An 8,942-nucleotide genomic window follows, 5' to 3' on the forward strand; every position below is an offset into this window, starting at 1 on the left:
TACCTACCATCCATGTAATGTTCAATATCAGCAAGTATCCATTCTCAAAATAGTAAGCCACCAATGAAAGTGGCATGTGTGTGTGTGTGTGTGTGTGAAGTCTGTTTTTAGAGCATGTTTTTGGTTTGATTTGATTGGTTTCTTTATTTTTTGTTTTCTTCATTGTGTTCCTTGTCTCCCTCGATATCTTGTGTTTTCCTCAGTGGATTGTTTGGGTTTGTTGTTGTTGACTTACTACTTTGTTCTCTATTTGCTCTACCAGCTTTCTAGATTAGGATTCCAAAAGGTTGTTGTCATTAGAGCCTCCTCCATTGTCTTGTTGGAGTTCCCTCTTGAGCTTTGGTCCTTAGGAGCCACCTTTTGCAAGTGGATTGGTCTCTATCCTGGTTGATAGCTCCTTATCAGGTCCATTTAAGTGCTTTTTTGCTCATCTTGTGGCATCCTCATGTAGTTTCTCGGTGATGGAAATTCCCTCTTCTCCTCATCTTTGTCATCAACAGCTCTCCCCATTCTGTTTATCCATTGTCTTTCATTGTTAAATCACCATAGCATGCATTGTTGGGAAAAAGGCACCCAAGTTGGTAAAAATTTGAGGTAAGTAGTAGAGCAAGCAACAAGAAATGAGAGAGAGTTGTAGAAAGCCCCCTTGGCACCATAAAACAAGCAATAGGTGTGGATCTCCACCATCTTCAAGTTGTAAGTTTTGACAATGAGCAAGCTCAAAGGAGGAAGCAAAGGAAAAAGATCAGTTGAAAATTGATGGCTTAGCTAGTGGCAAGACGATTAAGGGCAGGTAGGTGGGCCAGTGAGTGGAGCTTGGGTAGCCACGACAAAGCATGGGGTAGATCCACGAACAAAACTAGCAGTCAGTGCACTTACGAAAAGTAATTTTCCATTGGCTATTTTGATTTCTTCCTTAAATTAACCTATGGAGCATGTAAATTAACTAAGGCAACATGTGCAACAAGAGGTATACACGAGCACTAGTATTGGGGCCACGGTACGAGGGGTGATGCAAGGGGGTGTTAGGTTGTATATGCTTCGAACATGCAAAAAAACAATGACGTTAGGGCTTACAGGTTATGAGTCCTCTCTCTCTCTCTCTCTCTCTCTCTCTCGTGTGCATGTGTGTGTGTGTGTGTGTGTGTGAATAAGAAAACAAAACCAGAATAACCTTTCAAGCACCAAAGTGTGGTAGATTGGTTATCCCGATTCCCTCTTGAGTATCACATCTTGGTCAAGACTCATCAAATAGCTCTTTGAGGTCTCTTGTGATTGTTCCTACAATGTAAAAACTTATCTTCTTCTTCTTCCCTCTCTCTCTCTCTCTCTCTCTCTCTCTCTCTCTCTCTCTCTCTCTCTCTCTCTCTCTCTCTCTCTCTCTCTCACACACACACACACACACACACACACATGCAGGGAACCAAGGGCTTATACACCTTACAAACAATCTCATATCATATGCCTACATGTTAGGGTTCATGCAAACTGGTAGGACACCCATCACACTGACCGTACTAACCTTATCTATTCTTTTGATCATATAGAACAATAAGGAGAGGTGAGGGATTAATCCTCACGCTAAGATCCACGAACAACTCTATATCTTCTCTTCTTATCCCTCGCACTCTGCACACACCTCACACTCCACAAGTGGTATCAATGCTATCAAAGGCAAAGAGGTCGTAGCCGTAATTACGATCTTGAGAATGATCACAATTGTGATCATTCTCAAGATCACAAGCATGCACGTAGCAAGAGCTGTGTATGTGACACGAGGAGAACATTGAATGCTACCATTGTCACAAGAAAGGACACATGAAAAAAGATTGTTGTTTGTTGCAAAGAGAAAATAATAAATCCATTGTTGTAAGTTTTGCACCTCCTAAGAGCACTGCGAGGATAGAGGAGCTCAATGTTGTTGAATCTCCACATGTTGATGTTGTTCTCGACGTGCCACAACCATCATATGTACTAGTCTTTGCTTCTAATTTGAGTATAGAGGCATTGCTAGCTCTTGAAGAATGCTATGCGTAGAATTAGATTATTGACTTAGGTGCTAGTTTTCATGTTACTCCTCACAAAGAGTGGTTCTCTAGTTATGCTTCTACATATGGTTCAGTTAAGCTGGTTGATTCTCACCCGCTTGAGATATGTGGCATTAGAGATGTAAAGTTGTGTATGTGCAACAGTATTGAGTTCATGCTACAAGGTGTTGGACATGTGTCAAAGCTAACTAAGAGTTTGATTTCAACATGACAACTTGATGATCTTGGATACACTATAGTGTTTGGAAATGGTTCATGGATTATCAAAAAAGGTAACTTGGTCATGCTCAAAGGCCAAAATTCGGGCTCATTCTATTCCTTGTCTCTCTCTTATTTGAAAGAAAACTTTATCTTTGTAGCCGAGCTGCCTTCTATTGAGTTGTGGCATAGCGAGCTTTGTCATACGAGTCAAAAGAGAATGAATCAGCTACAACATTTTGGCTATATGTTGGAAATAGGGTTGCAGGAAAACACACATCTTGGAGAAGATGAAGGAAGCTCAAGGCACACAAGAGAGAGTTTCTTACTTAGCGTGCAATGGAAAGATAAGTTAGCCCTAGAGTGATGGGCGTATATACAATGCACGGGGGAAAAAACCACCTAGTGAGGGAAAAATGCCCGGGTGGTCCTAAGTGTGTTCACACACATCACTACCACATGTATATGGTAACAAATCTCCCTAGGAGTGATGCAGTGAACGAGAGCTAACACATAGAGTATAGGGAAGTGCTATGCCATGAGGACATTATCAATCCTTAAAGGGGAGTAAGCCCAAAGCTTTGTGGAAAGCTTCAAACTTCTCATGAGACAATGCCTTTGTGAAAAGATCTATAAGGTTGTCTTGTGTTGGCACATAATCCAAGCTGTGATCTCTCATGCTGAGAGTCTCTCCTTGACATAGCGGTAATGCACCTCGATGTTCTTTGTGCAAGCATGAAAATTTGCGTTCCTTGAAAGTGCTAATGCACTCTAATTGTCAGTGTAGATAGCGTTGGCAATGTGATGTCCAACACCCAAATCAGCCATAAGGCATCTAAACCATACACACTCAACCGTAGCTATGAAGACTACCCTGTACTCAGCCTCAAAACTGGAAGCGACCAGAGTAGGTTGCTTCTTGCTCAACCATGATATGTATGAGCTGCCAAGCATGAAACAAAAACCACTTGTGGACACTCGTGTGTCAGAACAACCAGCCCAATATGAGTCCGAAAAAGCATGTACATCTGGCGGCAAGGATCCCTCCTTGGGATAAAACAAGACAAGATATAAAGTGCCACTCAAGGAGCAAAAAATCCTCTTGACAGCCTACCAATGCTTAGACCCTAGGCTATGCATGAATCTGCTAACCTATGAGATTGCAAACTGAATATTCAGCCTCATGTTGCATACATAAATGAGGCTGCCAACAACAGTTTGGTAAAGAGAGACATTGGTAGGATCACCAGCATAATGAATACTCAACTTCAAACATGTTTCCATGGGAGTGACAATAGGTTTGCAATCCTCAAGTCCAAACTTACATAGCAATGTCTCTACGTAACTTTCTGACACAAGGCAATACCACCATCACACTGCTTAAATTGTATACCCACCCCAAATCTTTCATCTTGAAAGTAGCATTCAAATCATCCTTAAATTCAGCAATATGTCTCTCATTTGGTCCAGTAATCAGCAAATCATCCACATAGAGAACCACAACGAGAAGTACATCACCCTCACACTTTACATACAATATGCTTTTTGTTGGAATGTTACAAAAGCCTCATTTGACCAAATGAGTCAACTTTCTTATACCAAGAACAAAGAGATTGCTTCAACCCATGCAAAGTTTTCTTACATCTACACACTTTATCCCTCTTTTCCTTTCTTGACAAAATTGCGAGGCTGCATCACATAAACTTCCGCAAATATGTCACCATTCAAGAAAGCAATAACAAGGTCTGATTGATGTACATCCCAACCAAAATGAGTTGCCAATGCACATAGAAAGCACATAGTAGTCATACAACAAGTGGGAGAAAAAGTCTCTTCATAATCTATGCCTTTTTGCTATGCATAACCTTTTGCAATAAGTCAAGCCTTATAGCAATCAATCTCACCATCCGGCTTGCGTTTCAACTTGTAAACCCACTTTGTACCAATTGCCTGTTTGCCAGGATGCAAATCACATAAAGTCCATGTGTCATTTGCTATAAGTGCATCATATTCTGATTGCATGGCAGCCATCCAATTTTTTGAATTTTGTGCTTCATCAAAAGACACAGGTTCCTTAACATCATGTAAGCTAGACACAACCAAAGCATAACAATTTGATGCATAAGATGCATGGCAAGAACCTGAACAAGTACGACTAGACAAAGGTGCATCCAATCTACTGTCGCGCAATGTATGCACCATCCATTTAGGCATACCTCTAGCCTGCTCATTCTCAGCCCTTTCCTCATCAAGTACATCATGTACATCTACATCAGTAATAGACTAATTTGTAACATTTTCAAACCCCCCCATAGGCTGTACATTTACCTCATTGGAATTTACATTCAAACTTCCACCACTAAAAAGAGGCAACACAGTGTCATAAATGTCATGTGAGCTTACATTATTGTTTTGAGCACATGACAACAAGGGCAGAACAAAATCTTCCACAAACACAACCTGTGAGACCAAGATACGCTTTATTTGCGGATGATACAACCTGTACAACCTTTGATTTCACACTATAATACACAAAAGTACATTTGATAGCCTTATCATTAAATTTCCTGCACTGCGTTTGTGGCACCAAAGCATATGCGAAACAACCAAAAACATGCATGTGCTCAATAGAATGCTTTCTATCTTGCTATGCTTCGTATAGAATCATAGACCGCAAAGCTTTTATACGACACTTGTTTAGTACATAAGTGGCACACATGATGGCCTCAAGCCAAACCGAATGCGACAAAGCTTGACTTTTGACCATGCATCGTGCCATTTTCGTAAGTGACATGTTTTTCCTCTCAGCAACACCATTTTGTTGAGGCATATAAGACATTGTACATTGGTGTTTTATTCCATGACTAGCCATAAATGCATTAAAATCCATGAGACATATACTCCCCCCCTCGATCGGAACTGAGGGTGCCCATAGTATATTTCGAGACATATTTAGCTGTAGCCATAAATCGTTTGAAGCACATAAATACTTTGGACTTCACTTTAAGCGGATATATCTATGCATTCCTAGAGTAATCACTATTGAAAGTCACAAAGTAACGGTGATTGCCCGACGATGGAGTTTGCATGGGCCCACAAACATCACTATGCACAAGTTGCAACCTCCATGTGGCCCTAACTGAACCATCCTTTGGAAACTTCGAACGCTGCATCTCACCCAAAATACAACCTTCACAAGCATGTTTAATATGTGCTTCAAGAGGCGGCAAAGAAGCAACCAAATCAATTTCTGCAAACGCAGCAAATTGACAAAATTCAGATACCTAAAATGTGCATGCCATAGTTTGCATCTAAAATAGCCTTAGAATCCACAACTACATTTGCAAAATTTTGCCACACTTTTCATATAAAGTGAGATTATACAATCCACGACATAAAATGCCAGATGTAACAATTTTATCATCAAAACTAAGATCATGTATTGTACATCTGTCATCCACAAATTCGACTACAAGAGCAAGTCTAGCAAGTGCCGATACAGACAAAAGATTCTTCTTGATCCCAGGTACATACAATGCATCAACAAGTGTGAAATAACTGCCATTTACAACTGTAAGCACAATCTTTCCAACTCCCTTAACAAGATAAGAGGCATTGTTTGCACAAGTAACTGAATTCCCACGAGGGACAGACTCAAGAGAGGCAAACAAATCAGGATGTGAGGTAATGTGCTTTGTAGCACCACTGTCAAAATACCACACATGTGAATCTGCAACAACTGACATGCATGCATCATGGACATCAAGATTATAGGTACACTCTGCACTAAAAACCCATTATGCATTGACATCAACATCACAGTCTCCTTTCACAAAAGACTCACAATAACTGCATTTGTAGTGGAACTAGCATTAGTAGTGAAACCAACATCTTTTTTCTTAGCCTTTTTGGCCTTCAACTTAGGACACTGCTTGATCAAATGATCAATAGCTTTACAATAGTGGCAACACATCTTCTTTTTGCCCTTTTCACCAGAATCCCCAAACGAATTGCTGCCAAAAGAAGCATTAGGAACAGGTGATTTACCACTCACAGAAGAACCATTAGAAGTGGCTACTTACTGTTACCACTTTTCTTTGAGCAACAATAAAGGCACGTTCAATTGCATGTTGTCTAGTCCCTTTTTTGTGTGTGGAAAGTGACTCGTGAAACAACAATGTGCATAATGCATCAAACTTGACAACTTCAGGATTTCCTTGGGTCATAAGTCTCCAAGTACTAGAAAAAGTATGGTAAGAATCTGGCAAGGCATCAAGAACAGTCTGCACTAGGGAACTGTCTGAAATGACTTCACTTGCAGAAATAAGTTGCTCATTGATATCCTTGACACCAGCAAGGAAAGTGTCCACGTCATCTTCTCATGCATAATCTTCGACTCTAGCTCTTTACACGACAATGCAATTTTTGCCTCATTACAACTTGCATAAATACTAGCTAGAATATCCCAAGCCTGTTTTGCAGATTTTACTGAATGAATGTGAGTAGTAATAGTGCGCTTCACAGAAAACACAATCAATGCATGAGCCTGCACATCGTTTACATCCCAACGAGCTTGCTCAGTCGTAGGCAAAATAGCTCTGGCAACAGCAACCCTACCACCAAAACCTGCAACATCCTCAACATCGCCTATATCCTCACAACCAGGATGTACATCAATGCCTTCACAATGTTCCAAAAGCCCTTTGACACAAGGACATGTTACATCATGGAAGCCCACATAGGGAATTGTCCCCATCCAACCTATCGTCAGTAGCATCAAACATCTTGAACACATCTTTATTGTTGTCAGCCATGGTAAATGCTGCACCTGATGTGAAAACTGCCCAAAAAGGGGAGAAATTAGAGTGAGAACAACACCTGCTATATAGCACAAACCGTAGAAGACTGTACATGATCTGTTATGCAAAAAACAACACTGACAAAAATTATATCCAAAATGATGAAATAGCCTACGTAGTACTGCCTATTATGGAAACGGAGGCTGAAATGAGCCCAAATTAAATATCTGAGCAGACCAAGCTCTACAAGCCCTCGTAGAATATTTGTCAACCTACAAACGCTCGCCAAAGCTCACAAAAATTGGAGCAAGTGAGCAGGCGTGTATTGGAGCTGCTGGCGACTAAGCCTGGGAGGATGCAACGTGCTCTGATACCAATTGTTAGAATTAGGGTTGCAAAAAAACACACACAGCTTGGAGAAGATGAAGGAAGATCAAGGCACACAACAAAGAGTGTATTACTTAGTGTGCAATGGAAAGATAAGCTAGCCCCAGAGTGATGGACATATATACAATGCATGGGGGGAAAAACATCCTAATGAGGGGAAAAATGCCCTGGTGGTCCTAAGTGTGTTCACACACATCACTACCACATGTATATGGTAACAATATTCTCGTGTTAAACTATTTTGATTTTAGTTTGAGTGAGCATTGCATATAGGAGAAACATACTAGGCTTACCACATTGCCATTAGATCAAAAGTTTTATGTTGGCCTATGTCACATAAGTCTCTTGGGGGGGGGCATTATATTTCTTTACTTTCATAGATGACTCTACTTGAAAGGTGTGGGGCTACCACTTGAAGAGAAAGACGAAACCTTTAGTGTCTTTTAGAAGTCCCTAGCTATGGTCAAAAACCAATCAGGCAAGAAGTTGAAGGCTTTTTGTACCGACAACAAGGGAGAGCACATCTCCAATGAGTTTAAGGAATTCTATAACAAACCTGTTGGGAATGGAGTCGTTTAGTGCATGAATAGGAATAATAAAGAGAGGATCATTTTCATACTATCTATGGCAATTTTACCTCAAGGGCTTTTGGGAAAAGACTGTTATGACAGAGGTGCATATACTCAATAGGTAGCCTAGTACACGATTGAACTACATGATTCCGCAAGAGATGTGGATAGGCAAGCAACCTAATTTTGACAGATTATGCGTGTTTGGTTGTGAGGCATTCTCATGTTTGCCTAAAGATCTTATAAAGAAGTTGGACCCCAAGTTACACAAATGCATCTTCATTGTCTATGGTGTAGATGGAGAGATGGCTTATCATCTTTGGCACCCAAAACCTAGGAAAATTATTCATAGCTCACAAGTGATCTTTAATGAATCAAAGATGCACAGACAACCCACGAAAGAGGTTGAGTATCATAGAGTGATATTCAAGGACATAGCCTCAAGTCCAATTATGCAAATAGCTTACTCTACCAGTGATGTATTTATTGCTAGTAGTGCTCTAGAGAGATCTAGTGATGCTGTTGAGCGAGCAGAGTCTAGCAATCAAGTAGTGAGGAGATCTACACGTGTATCTCATTTTGCTGAGCGATTTCAACCGGGATTAGACTATCTATTGGTCACTGATTGCAGAGAGCCTACCTGCTACCAAGAGGCTATTGAGATGGAAGATAGCATGAAGTGGGAGCAAACAATGTAATTCAAGTACAAATTAATTATGGAAAATGAGATTTGGGAACTAACAAAGTTATTAGAGGGCAAACAAGCCTTGCCTTGCAAATGCGTGTACAAGAAGAAGTACACGGCAATAGAGGATCTTGAGCCTAAGTACAAGGCTAGATTGGTTGCTGAGGGTTTTAAGCAAAATAAAGACATGGATTTTGATGAAATCTTTTATGCAATGGTCAAGATGACTACCTTGCATCTTGTGCTTGGACTAGTA

Source organism: Adiantum capillus-veneris, chromosome 1, assembly GCF_014529385.1.
Source record: "Adiantum capillus-veneris isolate H3 chromosome 1, ASM1452938v2, whole genome shotgun sequence".
Lineage (NCBI taxonomy): Eukaryota > Viridiplantae > Streptophyta > Polypodiopsida > Polypodiales > Pteridaceae > Adiantum > Adiantum capillus-veneris.